Source organism: Chionomys nivalis, chromosome 20, assembly GCF_950005125.1.
Source record: "Chionomys nivalis chromosome 20, mChiNiv1.1, whole genome shotgun sequence".
In the NCBI taxonomy this organism is placed as follows: domain Eukaryota; kingdom Metazoa; phylum Chordata; class Mammalia; order Rodentia; family Cricetidae; genus Chionomys; species Chionomys nivalis.
In genome coordinates, this window is record NC_080105.1 from 21,298,625 (window position 1) to 21,317,757 (window position 19,133).

The 19,133-nt window shown below is 35.2% G+C and overlaps 1 protein-coding gene across 3 annotated transcripts in view; it reads left to right on the plus strand.

The window, feature by feature from the left end:
* Window positions 1-19,133, plus strand: part of Galntl6 (polypeptide N-acetylgalactosaminyltransferase like 6) — a 1,046,769-nt gene that overhangs the window by 243,000 nt on the left and 784,636 nt on the right. The gene's annotated exons all lie outside the window — the stretch shown is intronic.

A 19,133-nucleotide genomic window follows, 5' to 3' on the forward strand; every position in this document is an offset into this window, starting at 1 on the left:
CTACTAAATGTACTGCTGTTTATTTATATTCGTATACTTTCCCATTTCTTATTTGCAACCCATTTAATTGAAACTCATATGGAAAGGTGTATTTCAGTTACTTTTAATGGGTCATGCAATGTCTTAAAATACTGCAGGAGTATGAAAGAGTTTAAACCTAATGTCAGCATTTAATTTAAAAATACACTATGTCCTTTAATAATACATTACAAAAGCCTTATTAATTATTAATTCCATGCATAAAAAGTTTTCATATTGGAAAGTCAAGTGAAAACATGTAAGATATTACAAGTTGTTTACATTTTAGAGACCAGATTGGTATAGAAACAGTGTTCATTATTTACTACCTTAAAAAATACATGTCTTATGTACCTTAGTCCGGTCTCATCCTGAGAGTAATCTTGTCCTTGATCCTCCTTCTTTTTTTTTTCTTGTATTTTTTTTCTTTAGAAATTTTTTTATTAATTAATTAATTTATTTAATTATTAAAGATTTCTGCCTCTTCCCCGCCACCACCTCCCATTTCCCCCCCCTCCCCCAGTTAAGTCTTCCTCCCTCCTCAGCCCAAAGAGCAATCAGGTTTCCCTGCCCTGTGGGAGGTCCAAGGACCACCCACCTCCTTCTAATACCTAACAAGTTCTGGGTTATAGGCATGCACCACCATACCTGGCTTAAGACAATTAATTTAGATACGTTAGTACGTTGATATAGGAAAGTACTAGGCAATGTTGATTTGTAGCAATTTCCTGTCTATTCAAATGTTTAGTTTATATTCCAGTTTTTTTATTAACCCAACCTAATATATTTAATTTGAAAGATGCTTTAAGGTGTTGCCTAGAATAATTTAGTAGCAGAAATTTAAAAACATTTGGAATTCATTGGAGATTTTTAAATCATATAATTGCTAGCTTTGAGATACTTACGACATGTAAGTTAAAGATGGAGAAGCATGATTTTGGCTCCCAGTTTTAAGTGGTCCATGATTAATGTTCTCTGTTGTCTATGGTGTGTATGACATGGTAAGTACTGGTAGAGGGCACAGCACAGCAAAGCTGTTAGCCTAGTAACAGGACCTCCTTTATCAGGGTCCTAATATCCCCCAAAGTGAGTGCTCAGTGGCTTCACTTCCTCCTGTTAGGCTCCAACTCAAAGATTTTACTCTTTTAACACTGGTTAACTGAAAAAAGGGAATATTTCAAATCAAATAGATCATCACTATTTCAGAACTATGACTGAACTGAAAATTCATTATTATATATGCACAATATATGCATTTATAGAATTCACAGGTATTTTTTAGTCTGCCTTTTTACTTTGATTCACATTGATCCGGTTCCACCACGAACACCACAATCTGCACAAATACATTTAATTATATTGCTATCAAAAGGAAGATTTTGGAACTATTAAAATTCATCCTCTGAATTTTGTAACAAAGTATGTGACATAAGTGCTTGTGTCGGTTATAAGACCAGTAAAATAAAAAATATCTTTGGGGAGAATGGAGATGCATGCAATGATCTACTCTGCCATGTAGTCCAATGTGGCAAATTACTTTTTGAGACAAACCTGAAATATTGATTATATAAATTATTTAGCTCAATTTATTACTCTAAAGCTTCATTTTTGTAGTCTTTAATGACTAATTTATTATATTAGTTATTGTTCCTTATTTTTTCATACAGTATACACATTAAAGGATTTCACATATTACTCATTGCCCTCCAGAATACAGTTTAAAACCTTACCCTTTTCCTTTAGTATATTATCATCCTAATGTTGTGTTGTTCTAATGCATGAAATCTTTATTTCCCTGATATCTCTCAAACTCATATCTTTATTTACTATTTCTTCTCAAATTTTTTATCCATCAGTGAGTCATTGTTAAAAATACTGATAAAATTACAAACTTTGCCGCTTCTTTATCTCCATACACTTAGAATCCATCTTTGTTATAATATATTATTTTCACTTTATCAATATATTTATGTTTTAATTTATTGTACCTCTTGAGAATTTCATCTTTAATATATCTTTATTTATTCTTTGTTTATTTAATCTAATATATATTTATTTTTTTCCCCTCTGTAACTTCTCTTGTATTCTCATTCACCTCCCTAGCCACTTACCTTTGTATTCTTTTTTGCTATTAAAAACAAAACAGTATCAACAAAAGGATGCAGTTCAGTTTGTGTTTAGCTGCTTCTGAGGATAGGGCCTGCATTGGAGTGTGGGCAATATCCAGTAACACTCTAGGCCTGTCCCAGTAACAATCAACTGTGCGTAGCTTCTTGGCTAGGAGATGTTTCATGTATACTTCTCATTCTTGCTTAGACTTTGTATGGCTTGAGTTTCTGTAATTCTTTCACAAGCTGTCATGGTCTCTTCTGATACATTTGTGTATCAGACTTATTGCATCTTAAAAATTCTGACTTGGGAATATATTACAAGATTTTGAGATGGGGTGAAAGTACCTTAATCAGATTAATCTTATACTTCTGAGGTCCTTCTTCTTTATCCTCCTGAGTGCAGAAGGCATGCACCCGATTTCTAGTGTTTACCTTTTTCTTCAGATAATATCAGTCCCTACTTTGAAGCAACACCGTGACTATTACAGACTCCTCATTAGAGCAAACCGAAGGTTGTTTTGAGTTACTTTCTTTCTGTTAATATTTTTTTTTTTTTACTTTTTAAATTTCTAGTGATTTGGTACCCAGCTAAAGTCCTACAATTATTTTTAACTTATACTTCATGTTTTTCACATCCTGTACCTTGGTCCCATTCATTTTGCAATCCCTTTGTATGTACCTTTTGCCCTTTCATGCTCCCCCACCCAAGTAGTAAAATAACATTCAAGAGAAAAATCAGAATTTTTTTTTTTGGTTTTTCGATACAGGGTTTCTCTGTGGTTTTGGAGTCTGTCCTGGAACTAGCTCTTGTAGACCAGGATGGTCTCGAACTCACAGAGATCCGTCTGCCTCTGCCTCCCAAGTGCTGGGATTAAAGGCGTGCGCCACCACCGCCCGGCAGAAAATCAGAATTTAAAAATAAAAGAAAAATCAATTTTATCATGGAAGCCCTATGTTATATCACAGTTAGCCATATTCTAACCCCCTTTAGCCATATATCTTACTTGCAAGACTCTTAATTGTCTTTGATCTGGTTCAAGGCCTCTGGTTTTGGCTACGCTGGTAGCAAATCAATGCTTCTCCCTCACTAAGACTTGCCCTAGATATCATGTTGTTGACCTGGGTCATGGAGATTCTGAAGCTTTATATCTACAAGAACAGCCCTTACACGTGCTTCAGCAGATCATAGACAGAGTGAATGTTGGGGTGGGCCAACTCATACATAACCCTGGTTCTGAGCCTGTGTAATTGTGAAGTTGGTCAGAATGACAGTTCTCCCCTGCTCCTACCATGAGGGTGAGCTCTCCAGTACTGTCCTGGCTAGTTAAACCATTTGCAGAAATAAGAAAGGGCCAAGGGCAGGGGCAGTTTTCCTGCTTTCATGCCCTTCTGTTCATCACTCTTCCACCTACACCATCAGGCCAAACTCTATTGTGGTGCCCAGGCAAGGTGCAGCGACCTTTTTTTTTCCCAATTGCTGCAACTGGTGAGGGGCAGGGATAGCTCTCCCACTCATATGACCTCAAGGTCAGCTCTCCAACCTACCACAGGCAGCAAGGTTGACCAACTGGTCATCTCTTTCTTGTCACACCACCATACAGCAGAAGAGGAGCAGGACCAGGTCTCACCTCTCAGGCTGGCTCACCCCTCTCCCTGTCAACAGGTTAAACTCTACTGTGCTTCCCTGATGAGTTTCAGGGCCCACTTTACTGAGTGCTGCAGCACGTAAGAGAGAGGACCATCTCCCGTGCCCATCACAGGTGATAGGGGCAAGTGGGAAGAGCATCTTTCCCTACCACATGGCAGAACGAGGTCGGTGTGTCTGTCTATTCCACTCTCACAACCTCAGCCAGCTCACCCATGCCTTCACCACAGTTAACCCTACTGTGCTGCCTAGGTGAGGAGCATAGTCACTTTTCCTGAATGTTGTAGCTGATAAGGGGGAGAGTCAACTCCCTCTTTTGTTGTGGGTCAAAAGAGATTGGGGGTGTCTCCACTTCACACACATAGCCATTCGGCAGATGGGGTGTGTGGCCAGAACTCTCAGGTTCTCAGGTGGTTCTCAGGTGGTTCTCAGGTGGTTCTCAGGTGGTTCTCAGGTGGTTCTCAGGTGGTTCAGCCCTCTCCCCATTAAAAAAATGTCAGCTCTAGGGTGCTGCCAAGACAAGGTACAGGGCCCACTTTCCTGAGTGCTGCAGCTGGCAAAGGGTTTGATCTGTTCCCTTGCCAACTGGAGGTAAGTAGGGGCAAGTGAGGAGGGAATCTTTCCCTAGCCCCCACCACTACACCACAGACTTTGTATAGGATCAGTCAAATAAGATGAGAATGCCTTGCTGAGAAAAGGTACCAAGTTACAAGGCTAAACATAGATAAGAATTATGGGTTACTTTAAGATGTAAGAGCTAATTAATAATAAGCATGAGCAAATAGGGCAAATGATTTAAAATTAGTATAAGCCTCGGTGTGTTTCTTTGTGACTGAATGGCTGCAGGACTAGGTGGTACAGAATCTTTCATCTACAGTGATGGATGGTATTGCACTAGAAATCCAGGTATTGCCTTTAGAGACAGGAACTGTTCATCAGCTGGTGGCCAAATGTGCCTTGATTACCACCATAGTTGTCTATTGACAAATTCTTTCAGGAGCATTTCATAGAGGAAAACACTTTTAAGCATCATAGATAATAGGTTTTGAATTTTTCTTTTTTATTGATTTTTATTGAGCTCTACATTTTTCTCTGCTCCCCTCCCTGACTCTCCCCTCCCCACTTCAACCGTTCCCCAAAGTGCCCATGCTCCCTATTTACTCAGGAGATCTTGAATTTTTATTTTACTTGTTTCTTGAGGTGCCATCAAATGTACATGCTTATACAGAGTTCTTCTAAAAGAATGACTCTATAAATACCAATTCCCTCAAATTCTCATACACCAAATCTGGTTCAGGTAGGGTAGGTGCCCCATGTAGACTCACAGAGCCACTTTATAACTATAAACAAGATGAAAGATGACAAGGATTTTAACTGCAGGCCAGATTCCTTAGAATGTGAATATTGTTTTCAATGGCAGAAATATAATATCATATATTATGTTAATCTAAGGTTAATTTAAATTACTGTTTCATGTGCTCAATAAAATGAGATATTACCACATACTGTGCACATTTAAGGACATAAATCAGTCTCATTATGATTAATGTTACGAAAATAGGTTAACATATGTGATATGTTAGTCTATGTCCTTAATAAGTACCCTTCTCTTTGTGACAGATACGCAGTAGAACGATAGCAATTATACTTTTCCTTACTGTTTTGTATGCTGTCTCCACTTGTTTTGAGAGCTAACAATTCCTACATATGCTTTGTGTAGCCTAAGATTACTAAGTTTGTCTCTAAAGACAAACCTAAAACTTGGTTTAGGTAGATTTACAAATGTGATATTTCAACAATGAAGACTTGACTGACATTTCTAGACAGATATTTTCAACTGATATTATCCTAGGTCTCCTTACCCCTCTCCTTACCCCATTTATCCAAAGGAGATGCTTGTGAATAGATCAAAAATATGGGGCAAGTTTTTTTTCTTTATTTTAGGAAACTCAACAAAAGATCTTATTTACAAAAATTCTTGAGGATATTTACTTTTACAAAGTTTGACACAAGGGTTAGCCAAGCTGGGAAGGTAACATATTTGGTATCTGACACAAGGAATGCTGACTTAAATTAAAGAACAAAAATTTTATTCTGCAAGGTGAGCAGACATATCAGGAGCAGAAGACCTGGGATCCAAATGGGATAAGATTGTAGGAACTAGAATCTGGGAAGTAAAGACATTAGATAAGGATTCAATCATAAGGAGTAAAGAATGGCCCCATAACAGTCAAAGGAAGACACAGGCCTGGTTGGTTCACAATGAAATCAATTCATGTGTCTATGGATTTGTGCTATTCATTCAGAAAACTCCAGAACAAGTCGATTTTGAATGATTTTTATTTGCACCCTCCCTTTTCATCTCTTCTCTTCTGTGTTATACATACATACATTTTTGTTTCACAAATTGGATGTGTTCTGAAACCTTAGTTTACAGCTGATAGGCACAAAAGGGGCTAAATATCTATGATGAAAAAATTTGAAAACCTCCTCAAGTAAAACCATAGAACTTGCTGAGTTGATGCAAACCTGTGGCACAGAAACCCTTCTCAAGGTAGAATGTCTTGAGATACAGAGAATTCATGGTGGAAACTTAATATAAGCTAGGCCAGAATAGAAGAGCCCAAAAGATTCTGATGAGCAAAGATGTAAAATCGTCCCTAAGAGTACCTCCACCCTGATGAACTCCCTTAATAAAATAAAATATTAAAACTTCTCCTGTCTGCAGTCCTAATACACTCAGCCAATGCAAGAAGGATATTGGTCATGTATGTATCATTTAATAGAAAAAATTGTACATGAAATCCCAGCTACTTGAGATTAAAATGTTAAAAGAGAACTAATAATCAAAAGAATCTTAACTGAGAACCAAGATTTACTGATGAATAGAACAGAGAGAGATTTAAAGAGAATTTAACAGGCATTTCATAAGAAAACTCTTGGAAATTGAAAAGATACATACTCTATACTGTTGGAAATATACTAAATATCATAGATGACATAATTAATTACTAGAGAGATATATGAATTTATAAGGGAAAGAAACAGACATACAAAGCAAGAAATAAAATAGAATGAAAAATAAATAGGGAATAAAGAGATTCCCCAAATTCATCTAACACGACAGAAGAGAACAGAGCAATAAGACAAAGAATAAATAAATGCCTTTATTTATGCAGTTTCATGTTAAATAGCTCTTTACATTTGCAAAATACTTCTGAAATAACTGGCCAGAAAATAATAATGACAATCAGTTGATAAGATGCTCTCGTCTCTGTGATGCTGATACAGAATTCGTCTGTTTCAAGGCTGGCTTTAGACTTCAGTATTTTAAGGCTTGCTTTTTACTGAATATTCTAGAATTCAAGGGTTATAAGAATATCTTTCTATTGATGTTAAGGTTTTCTGAGTTCCTCATGTACTTCTGATACTCTGTCAGATGTATAATCTGGTAAAGGTATTTCCTCCATGGTTAAGGCAGTCTGTTTGTCTGAAGATCCATGTTCGAAGGAGATGTTCAGAATGTTTTAGTTTTCCAATGAGCTGAAATATATTCCCTACTTTTGCTTCTGTCAATTTCAGGGTATTATGTCATATTTTGTAATGCTTGATTCACTTTGAGTTTGTGTGTGTGTTTCTGTTTATGTGTGTGTGATGGATATTAACCTTTTTTCATTCTTCTACCTGAAGCTATCCAGTTTGACCAGTACATTAATTGAAAATCCAGTGTACATTTTTTGATTCTTTGTTAAAAATCAGGATTTCCTAAGCCTGAGGACTTACACCACATTTCCAATTTTATTTAATTAATCAATATGTCGATTTATATGCTAGGGATATGATCTTTTTATTACTGAAACTCAGTAGAATAGCTTAAGATTAGGAATGGTGATACCTACAGCCATTTTATTTTAATTTTTTATTGTTTAGGATTGTAAGTGTTCTGGTTTCTTTGCATTTCTATGTACATTTTAATTATTTTTCAATTTCTGTGAAGAATTATGTTGAAATTTTGAGAAAATTTTTATTGCTTTTTGATAGGATGATTACTTTGCAATATTAGTCCTACCAATCCATTGAGAATGGGAAGTATTCCTCTGATATCTTCTAGAAGTTTATCTTCTGTTGTGAAATGTACTCATGATACATGAAACTATGGATTTCTTTATTAAAAATAATATCTGGAGGAAGTGTCATGTATTCAACACATGATCAGATGAGATATGGCAATAAAATGTGGGTAGAAACATGGAGGTCATCAATACATCCCTTGTATTTCATTTATCAAAAACGTTGAAAAGAAGACAGATGGACCAGGAGACAATGTTTAAAGAAAGCAGTGATTGCACTTTCAAAATATTTAGTCACTAGCATTTTTAAGAGAGCAAAGACAAAAGTGCATCTATTTCAGGATGTGCTAGATGAGTCAACCATCTTTTTTTTTTTTTTTTTCTGCCAGAAACTTCCTAGAAAGTTGTCAGAGCAATCCCACACGAACATTTGGAAAGGTTGGCTTAACGTGAAAGAATGCCTTTGACTGCACAAGATGGAAGCAGAATCATTATGTGCGTTCTCTGCTAAGTTTTTTATTTAAAAAAGTTGCAGACCCATTTTTTTCTGATTGCTTATATATATAAAGAGGTGTCTTTTCATACAAATCTGTTAATTCAGATGGTACCTTCAGTCTGAATAACAAACATTCATCACTACCGTCACTAATAGAAGGACAAGTGTTTATCATGATGTAACTAATGTATCCTGGCCCAAACCTAACCAAGAGAATTAGAAGAATGTATAAAAATACATTTTTATTCTGAAAATATCATTTTAATTGATTGCATTTAAGATGTTTACATTGAAAATAATTCTATTTATCTATATTTATGAGCAATATAAATTTGTGGCCTATTTACTTTATGTGGTAAATGAATTCATGAGCATCAAAGAGAGTTTGTTATAGATAAATCATGGGATAATCACTCAGGTCAAGTTTGTTAGAAGAGCAAAACCTAATTTCCCACCAAAACAAAAATAACTTTGGATAGTTCTAGGACTTAACCCACATTTTAATATGTTTAGACATGTATTTATAGCCAGGCGGTGGTGGCGCACACCTTTAATCCCAGTACTTGGGAGGCAGAGGCAGGCGGATCTCTGTGAGTTCAAGACCAGCCTGGTCTACAAGAGCTAGTTCCAGGACAGGCTCCAAAACCACAGAGAAACCCTGTCTCGAAAAAACAAAAAACAAAAAACAAACAAACAAAAAAACGATATATTTATAATCTTGAACTTGCAATTCTCCTGTGGTAATGTTACCTATGTCAAGGTCTATTCTACCAGGACTGGTGTGGAGAAGACAATGTCAATGTATAAGACATCATCTTCATGTGATCCTATTTATTTCTTCTCTCAATTCATATCTAGGTCATAATCAAAGCCTACTAACCAGTTTGGTTAATATTTTACCATCTCACAACATGGAGATATTCCATATACATTTTTATTCCAAGTCTGCTTGCTTAAAAATATATACATTTTTTTCTTTTAGACATTTTACAAACTACACTTAGTTTTCATTTATTTTGAAATTTTACGGAAAAGAATGTTTGACATCCTTATGTTATTTTTCTAAATTTTTGTTTGGTTCTTTTCCCTGTACTGGCTCTAAGTTTTATTATATTATAATCTAAGATTTTAGGCTCATATTATTTTAAATATTTGCCATAAACTTTGTGATTTCATTTTAATAGATAGGGTTTTGAAATCGCACTTTTATAATTTTGTGATTATTTAGTGACCATTTTATATTTTAGGCTTGCTATCAATTTACTTTTAGCTCTATTACTTTATTTTAATTTGAAATAATTATAGCAGCTTTAAGTTTACAACAAAATTGAAATCAAGGCACAGAGTTAGCTGAGATACACTCTCATAAAGGCATATCCCATCCTGGACTGGTCATCCCACACCATGGTGGTGCACTATTGAGCCCAGGTTAACCCAATGTGAGCAAGCTCATAGATTCCGTTAGGCTTTCCTGTGGCTGCTGCATGCTGCATGGGTTTGGATGAACATGTTTCCACCATTGCAGTACCATAGAAAGGTTTTATTTCATGTTTATGTTTCAGGGTAGTAGGGATGGATATAGGACCTCATGATTGCTCAGCATGTATTCAATCACAGCTATATCCTCAGAACTCTTTTTATTTTACTTTGCAAAGAAAATCTCACTAAGTTGTCCAGACCAGACATGAACTTGCCTACATCTCATCTGTCACATAGACTAATCTTGAACTTGCAATTCTCCAGCATTACCCTCCTGCAGACCTGTGTTAAAGGTCTATTCTACCCAACCCTGTACAGAGAAGACAATCAATATCAAAGTCATTGAAAACCTCTTTATGGTTCATTCATCCCCTCACCCAGTTCTTGACATCTATTCTTTTTGTACTGTCCCATAACTTTTCCTTTTGTAGAAGTCATTTCACTGGAATTGCATAGCCTTTGAAATGGTTTCTGTCTCTTACTAAAATATATTTAAAATTCAACTATATATTTTTATGCCTTGATAGCTCATATCATTTTATCACTGAATAATATTACATTAGCTGAATATATCAAAGATTATTCATTTCCCTCTCTGTGACTAACTTGCTTGAATATAATTTGTAAAACTTATGAATAAAATTATTATACATGTGTGGGTTGCTTTTGGTGTGGATGTCAGATTTTAACTCTTGTACTAATTGCTTTCACATCACTGCAACAAAAACTACTCAACAGAAATGAGTTAAACAATAAAATTTTATTTTGAATCATGATTTCTGCCCATCATGAAGCAAGTTCTGCTGTTGGTGGCTGGAATAATTGGCAAATATTGCTCACATCATGAACAAAAGCTAAAAGCGTCACAGCCACCTTATATAGCATTAGCAGCTAGGTAAAAACTATTCAAAATATGAGTCTGTGAGGAAAATTTTAGATTGAAATCATAACTCTTTGGATAACTATCAATGAGCCCCATCATTAGGTTATTTGGTTAGGATATCTTGACTTTGTAAGAAACTGAGCTGGGCATAGTAGTGCATGTCTATAGTCTTGCTTTTTGGGAAGCTGAGGAGTACGACTACAAGTTTTAGGTCAGTCTGTGCTTCCTGGTAGGTTTGAAGTAGTCTTGAGATGTATAGTGAAACCGCCTCATCAAAACAACAATAGAAAAAATAATAAAAATGAAAATACTAATTTGTAAGAAATTGTCAGCTTCCCTTCCACAGTATCTTACTGTTTGAGGTTCTCCCAGCCATGAACGAGTTTCTGCTCTTCAGATCTCTTCCTGTACATAGACTATTCAGTGTTATAGATTTTCACCATTTCAATATATAAGTAGAGAATCCTATCACTATTTAGTTTGTATTTCTTTATTGACATACAATGTAGGCTATCTCCCCATAACCTGATTTATTTAAGTGCGTGCTAATAATAATGTCTCTGATCCTCTTTAAATTATCTCCATAGGATGAGATCCTAATCTCCAAGGTGACCATATTCTGAACCTTTTATGGTTTGCTAAGTGATTAGGATGTTACCATGAGAGGGTATCAGAGAGGTCACTTGCCTTTTCTCCTTGATAGATTACACCCAAAACATGAAAGCTATGCTTCACGGGTTGGGGCCTCACCAAACACAAAGTCTGTGGGCTGTTTTGATCTTTGACTCTCAACCTTCATAATGGTATGCAATGTGTTTAAAACCTTGATTAATGATTTGTCAATTCATGTAGTTTACAAGGCAAATTTGACTTGTGAACTACACTCTATAACCTGTGTGTGTGTATCTGAGTCCTTATCTGTTAGAGGATTAATATACAGTTATAATGCCATATGACATAAGGCCATATGACATATAGGTTCTTTGAAGACTTGCATTAGATACCACAGCCCTGGTCAGAGTCTTCTTCCCTTGGCCAGAATTTCAGCTTGCATTGTGAGCTGAATCTCTCTTGATAAACAATAGTATTATGGGACCAAAAGTGTACAAAAATACCGTTGAATTCACTTTTGTGTTGGCCAAACACTTCAAGGAATAAGCATTATCCTTAAGTGTGGTCAATATGCCTAGTGAGTCTCCATTGGATAAAACTATTTTTCCTACTCAAGAATAGAATGATTAGAGATAGCTTCTGGGTTAAGGATGGGAGAACATGTCTAATTTCTCCTTTCAATACTGGGACTCTATTGGCTTGAACTTGTACAGGTCCTGTGCATTCTGCCAATCTAGGTGAGTTTGCATGTGTATCAGGAATTGGTTGAAGGGAAAACATATTCAGAATATATTATATAAAATATTTTCAATATGTTTACATATATATTTTGAAAATAATTATATATATGTAAGTTACAAAATTAACAGATCAAATAATGAAAGAAAGATGTATGTGCTCATCATTCACTTCCTTAAATGGCAAGAATTATGAAATCAAATATATTTAAAAGTCCTTAACCCCTGGATTGATAAGGATATCTTATTGATATCTATAACAAGGAACAAGTTTCTAGGACTTGATGATTTCTATTTCCTGATTCAAAATAATTTCTTAGAATAGATCTAATAGTTTTAATTTTAGAGATGATACTGGTTTCCAGAGGAATTATTTTGAAGGTGGAGGAAAGAATGAGCAATGGGGTGTACAACAGTGACCCTGACTAATGCCCAGAAAATGAATGTTTCAACTAAGGTTCATGTGCTAGAGTCTTGATTCCCATGAAAGCATTGTTGGTAGTTGGTAACCCTTAAGATGTAAGGTCTATTTTAATGTCCTTAGTCCACAGGGAAATTTTCTCAAAGTAGATTAGGTGGCCCCAGTCTTTTTTGATTCTTTTCTTGCTTCCTGGTTCAATATGCAAGCTGATTTGCTTCTCCAAACCCATTCAACATTATTATCCAGTATGCTGAACAGAGGACCAAAGATACTCCCAAACCACCAGCTGGCAAATCATTTCTCTCAGAAGTTGCTTGCCATGGATATTTTGTAATATTTTCCCTGAAACTAACACTTCTTAAGAATATGTTAGATTGGTAACAAAGGAAGAAAGCATAGAGAGGAATAAAAGCACTGGATAAAACTGAAAATTCTTGATTTGTTTCCTTTGCCTTCTAAAAATAATTCCTTATAACAGTGCCAAAAAGAAAGACAGATATGGGGCTTCAACCCAGCTTCTATATATTTAACTTATTTAACTCTTAAGACTGAACTGAATATATAAATAATATAAGAGTAGCAATTAAGCTATTGAAAATGACTTAAAAAGATTATTTTAAGAGCTGGTACTTGAACTCCATGTTAATCTATTATTAAACTAGCCTATTACTATTTTGATTACCATATAAAATATATGCACTCCTTTTTTTTTACAAAAAAATGAGATATAGTTAAAGGAACAGATGACCTCCTACATAAAAGCTGTGAGAGAAACTGAGTCATTATCAAGGAGCTAAAATAAAGTAGTTATTAAAGTATTCAATTAATTAGTGTATATCATTACCTAAAGAAATGTGGCAAAACAGAAGGCCACTTATGAAAAGCTGAGGTGTGCAGATTATTATCATGCCAGGTTAATACAAAGGCAAGTATAAATGTTAAAACGCATATCTAGGACATGCAAGAAAGCAGGCCACCATGTTCTGCAGCTTACCCACACACAATGCATCATGTGTCCCATGCACATGAGAATAATTTGAGAGTAGTATGAACATAAAAGACCAAAATTTAAAATTGTTTGTTTCTCTCGTGCTTAGAGAGATAACCAATGCAATAGAATTGGATGTTTAGAAAGCACACAAGTGTATTATAAAATGTCCCTGTACACGAGCCAGGTGCTCTCATCAAAAGACTGTATCGTTTGTACTGGGGCTACAGAGGAAGAAAGACCATGATGTTTAATACCAGCCTAGCTTAAAAAAAAAAAAAAAAAAAAAACCCTGCCTGCCTCAAAATAAAAACAATCAATTAAAGTTCCACAGACAAGCTGGGCAGTGGTGGCGCACGCCTTTAATCCCAGCACTCGGGAGGCAGAGGCAGGCGGATCTCTGTGAGTTCGAGGCCAGCCTGGTCTATAAGAGCTAGTTCCAGGACAGGAACCAAAAGCTACATAGAAACCCAGTCTCGAAAATAAAAAAAAGAAAAAAAATTCCACAGACAAATTGCTATAAATATGAAAAGGATATGTATTTCTCAAATATCCTTCTCCAGAGTTTATAAAGATTTAAATAATATAAAAATATTAAACATTTCATAATGGGAACATTTTGAATGTTCTTAAGCTAAGAAAGGAGTTTTGAACATTACATTTAAAGTCAAAATAAAATAACTATAATTTCACATTCAAACAGGTTTAAACAGTTTAAGTAGGCAACATGGCTACTTCTGACCGCATGTTTCGATGCAGAATTTAAAGTATAACATTGATTGAGGTATAATGGGCATCTATCAATGCAACTTTAACAATATTTAGGTCACAAGTTCAATTAAAAATTATTTCATGTTATATTTTTGTATTTTGTGCATTGAAACTAGAAAGTTTTAAATGATATAAATGATTGGTTGCAGTGACACAATCTTCTTAAGAAACAGAGGCAAGATTACTTTGAAGCTAATCTCATTGCCATAGCAATAATTTTTCTTAGACAAATAGCAAATTAATTGATGCTATATGAGATAATATGTTTGTTTGTTTACACTGATGTGCAACTATTTCTTCTTTGGTTATAAATTGATTTCATTGCAGAATTAGTTCTTCACTACAGAGTACATACTATGTTTTTTTGAAGATCTTCCTCTCCACATATAAGGAGGCAAATATAAGATGGAGGGGGCTTTTTCAGAATCTTTCATGCTATAAGATGAAGTGGAGGGTAAGAACCTTTATTTTTGGGTTTCCAAGTTTTTTATCATTCCTGTTGTATTCTTTCTCATTTTTATATCTTCCTGTATTGTGTGAGAAAATTCCCACTTGCCCCATATTGGAAGTTAATGAATCTTCAGTGGAATTTAATTCAATATCATTAATGTCACTGCTGAATGTAAATCATGAGATTGTGGGAGAATATACAATGAAGCATCTGTGGGCCCACCATGCCACAATGCTTTCTTTATCTTGTTATATGCACAGGTATTAAGTAGGCTTTCAAAATGGATTTTGGCATTATCTGATTGTCATTAAAGTGACCCACATTGCCTAAGAAAGAAACCTGTGACTTCCTAGCTATTCCCAAAATACACAATTCAGAGGCTGCCATCTGCTTGTGAATGTCCCTGTCCATGGGCGCCTGCTAGCAGGAGATCCATCTTATCTATGCCTCGGGGAATTTTTCATGGACATCTGAGATTTTGGATATCACTGGTCATGCCTTTAACTCATTGTTCCTAAAATTTAATTTCACTGCTTCTTAAATATTACTGATGCCAGTGTTAAAAGAGAGATTAAATACAGAGATAATACTCACATGGTTACCCTAAGTATATATGCTTTATATGGATGGGAATGGAAGTAAGTAAAATGAAAGGCCCTAATATCGATACACAATTTTATCTGAAAATCATTTCCCAGTTACAATGGTATTTTAACTACAAAGTAAACTAAGATCAGAATGCTAAAAATTCAAAAGTGTAACTATCATTTAAAAAGTTTAATATTATTTTTCCAATCTGATCTATATTTTTAACTAATGAAACAAACATAAGCTTTTTTAGTTTTAGTTTTGTAAAAATGATTTTAAAAGGAAAATATATGCAGCATTTTAAAATGGTATATTGGCAGGATTTACAGCACCAAGTTAACATTAAATTATTTAATTTTAATTAAGATGATTATTTTCCCTGGAAACTGTTTTCTTTATACTAGTGTACTTTAAGGTACTATACATGTATATATGTAAACTACTTATGTCATGTATTTATTAGTAAAACATATTTTATTTGTGTGCTGCCACCAAGTCATAATTTAGATAAACTAATTAAAATTCAATAGTTAACCTCTAACTCTAAAATAAAATTTAAGAGACCAAAAGAAAAATTGATACAATAAAATATTACAGTATTACAGCATTTTAATTTTAACCTTTGCTTAAATTTACCACCCAGATACACACATATATCTCAGCAGCAACTGTATTTTTCAGGAATGATTTTCTTTCTGGTCAAACACTATTTATAAATTTAAAATATCAGTATTATTCTGTAAGGTTATGATCTATTTTATAACAACTAAATCTCTCTATATAATTATATTATATTTTCGCTATTATTATTATTACTTTATAAATAATACCAATCAAAATTTCCACTTCCTCCCCTCCTCCCACTTCCCTTCAGCTCCTCCAACTCACTCTCCCTCTCCCCCTCCAGTCCTAAGAGAGGGCAGGGTACCCTGCCCTGTGGGAAGTCCAAGGCCCTCCTGCTCCTTCCAGGCTTAGGAATGTATGCATGCAAAGAGAATAGAATCCCAAAAAGCCAGTACAAGCAGTAGAGACAAATCCCAGTGTCATTATAATTGGCTTCTTAGTCTGCCCCAATTGTCAGCCACATTCAGAGGGTCCAGTTTGATCCCATGCTCATTCAGTCCCAGTCCACCTGGCTTTGGTGAGCTCCCATTAGATCAGGAACACTGTCTCAGTGCCTGAACCAACCCGTAGAACCAACCCCTCGTGGTCCTGACTTCCTTGCTCACATTCTCCCTCCTTCTGCTCTTCAACGGGACCTTGGGAGCTCAGTCCAGTGATCCAATGTGGGTCTCTGTCTCTATCTCCAAATTATACTTTTTCTATTATTAATATCACAAACAATAAAAAGGGATGTTCGAGCCTTTAATAGGCAATAGACTATAGAGAGCTTCAGAACATTTCAGTTATTTTATGCTATATGATGATTCAGAATGTCATTAATATAGCTCATTATTGTCACTTATTTTGTAAAATATGCAGAGTATTCCTCGAATCAACATTATTATTTGGTCTCCAACTTATTGTTTGTAATAATTAAAATATCTATTAGCCAGAATATGGAAACAAATTATGAGATAATCACACATTATAATAGCACTGAGCAATAAAATTATGTAAATTATTAATGAAGAAGACTAGGCGTAATATGATGTATATCAGTGCTGGGTATTGCAGTATGTCCCTGTCATGACAGCTGTCTGGAATTTGGATAAGAGGATGAAAAGCTTAAGATCTGCCTGAGCTACATATAGAGTGTATTTCCACGCAGGACAACTCATATTTTGTGTTAAAAATAAAAATTAAGGAAATGACTTGCCAGATACAGTTGCTTGACATCATACCTGAGGGAACTAGTTTAAAATCATGACAGAAACAAAGAACCAGTTCCTCCCACTCTCTGTTTCTTAATCTACACATGAATCCATGCCACACCTTTCTACACACATATGTCTGTGTGCAAAAAAGACAAAAAGTGTCACTGCTCTCGAGGTGGTAGAATCTGGGAGAATGAAACCAATAAATGAAGCCGGCTACAGTCTCCTGTAGAGCATCAGTCAATTTATTCTCTGAGGGTTAAGAGAAGTCACACGAGTAAAGTGTATGATCACAAGGGCAAGCCACACATGAGAGGCAAGCCACACATGGCAAGACCAGCCTCGTGTTTTTCTATAAAGGCATCTAAACAAACATCAATAGCCAGTTGTAAACTAGTTATCGAAAGTAAACTTCCTCTTCTCCACTACACCTGAGGGACTCCAAAGCATAACCCAAGAAACTGACGTCACAAGACTCTTGTCTAGTTTTCTTGGATCACTCTCAAACACTCAGATATCTCACATGAGACACATTTTTTTTTTTAGTCTGTGTTCCCACCAGAAAGAAAAAAATAGATTATTTATTTATTTATTTATTTATTTATTTATTTATTTGGTTTTTTCGAGACAGGGTTTCTCTGTGGCTTTGGAGCCTGTCCAGGAACTAGCTCTTGTAGACCAGGCTGGTCTCGAACTCACAGAGATCCGCCTGCCTCTGCCTCCCGAGTGCTGGATTAAAGGCGTGCGCCACCACTGCCCGGCTTAGATTATTTATTTTTGAAATAAAACGAAAACATTAAAAACAATGACTGTAGTTCCGGGGAGCACGTTTACTTTGCACACAGAAGGACCTGAGCTGAATGCAAACCTTGTAGCAGGAATGAGATCAGAAGATTGAGAGAAACATAGTAAAACATTCTCTGGAAGGCAAAATTCCATTCTTGTAATAAGAAACTCTCCTTTATGCCATAATACTGGTGAGAGATACCTCGCTTTAAATGGTATCAGAATGGTACATCTAAATTTTGTGCATTCCAGTGATAGATTACACAGTAGAAAATAAATTAACTAGATTTTTTTAACAGCATTAGTAATAAGATGGTTCGTGATAAATCATGTTCAGGTTCAAGTTAGGTTGTACTTTCCTACCATGTTTTATTTTTACTTAACATTTTTGATAACTAATACATTTTTGGTATTTTTTTTTCAAGACAGAGTTTCTCTGTGTAACAGACTTATCTATCCTGGAGCTAGCTCTTCTATACCTGACTGGCCTCAAACTCACAGAAATCCACTTACTTCTGTCTCCTGACTGCTGGGATTAAAGGTGTGAGCCACTACCGCCCAGCTTCATAATTAAAACTTTTAAAAAAGACTGTATGAATCAGTCTTCCTCATGATACATTGACATAACAGCTTGGATAAAATGAAAATAAGGTTTGATGCTATTTGTAAACCTGAAGTCTTTCGTTCTTACAGGAAATCCTAAAAAGAAATATTTTAATTTTAATCTGGTGCTAAGGATGTATCTTAGTGGTAAAGCATCTATCTATGGTAACAACATTTGTGCCCTAGCACATAAAACACAAGGAAAAAAGAAAGCCACAGCTAAGCATGTATTTTTCAAAAAAAAAAAAAGAGGAGTGTTATAAATCCCTAATAACGATGATACTCATTTTCAAACTTCTTAGACGAGAAATACACAATGTTTCCAGCATCATTCTCAGCTTTTAGACTTACTTGAATAGCAATTTCCTTTGTATATTAGATACATAGATAAAACTCTTTTTTTGTAATCATCCAATCAAATCTCCTATCATAATACAGTTATTTCCAGACTGGGTGCATGGCCTTAATAAGAACTCTGTTAGAAAAGCACAGGGTAGGTTATGTAAGCAGGGTGTGAATATTGATTTCAGATATTAAGCTATTGTATTGCTGATAATGATTCAGAAAATGTAATTTGCAGTATATTCATATAAGGGCTAAAATAATGTGTTGGGTCATTTTTATTGTTCATTCATGGCTCATATCAGTTTAAATCTA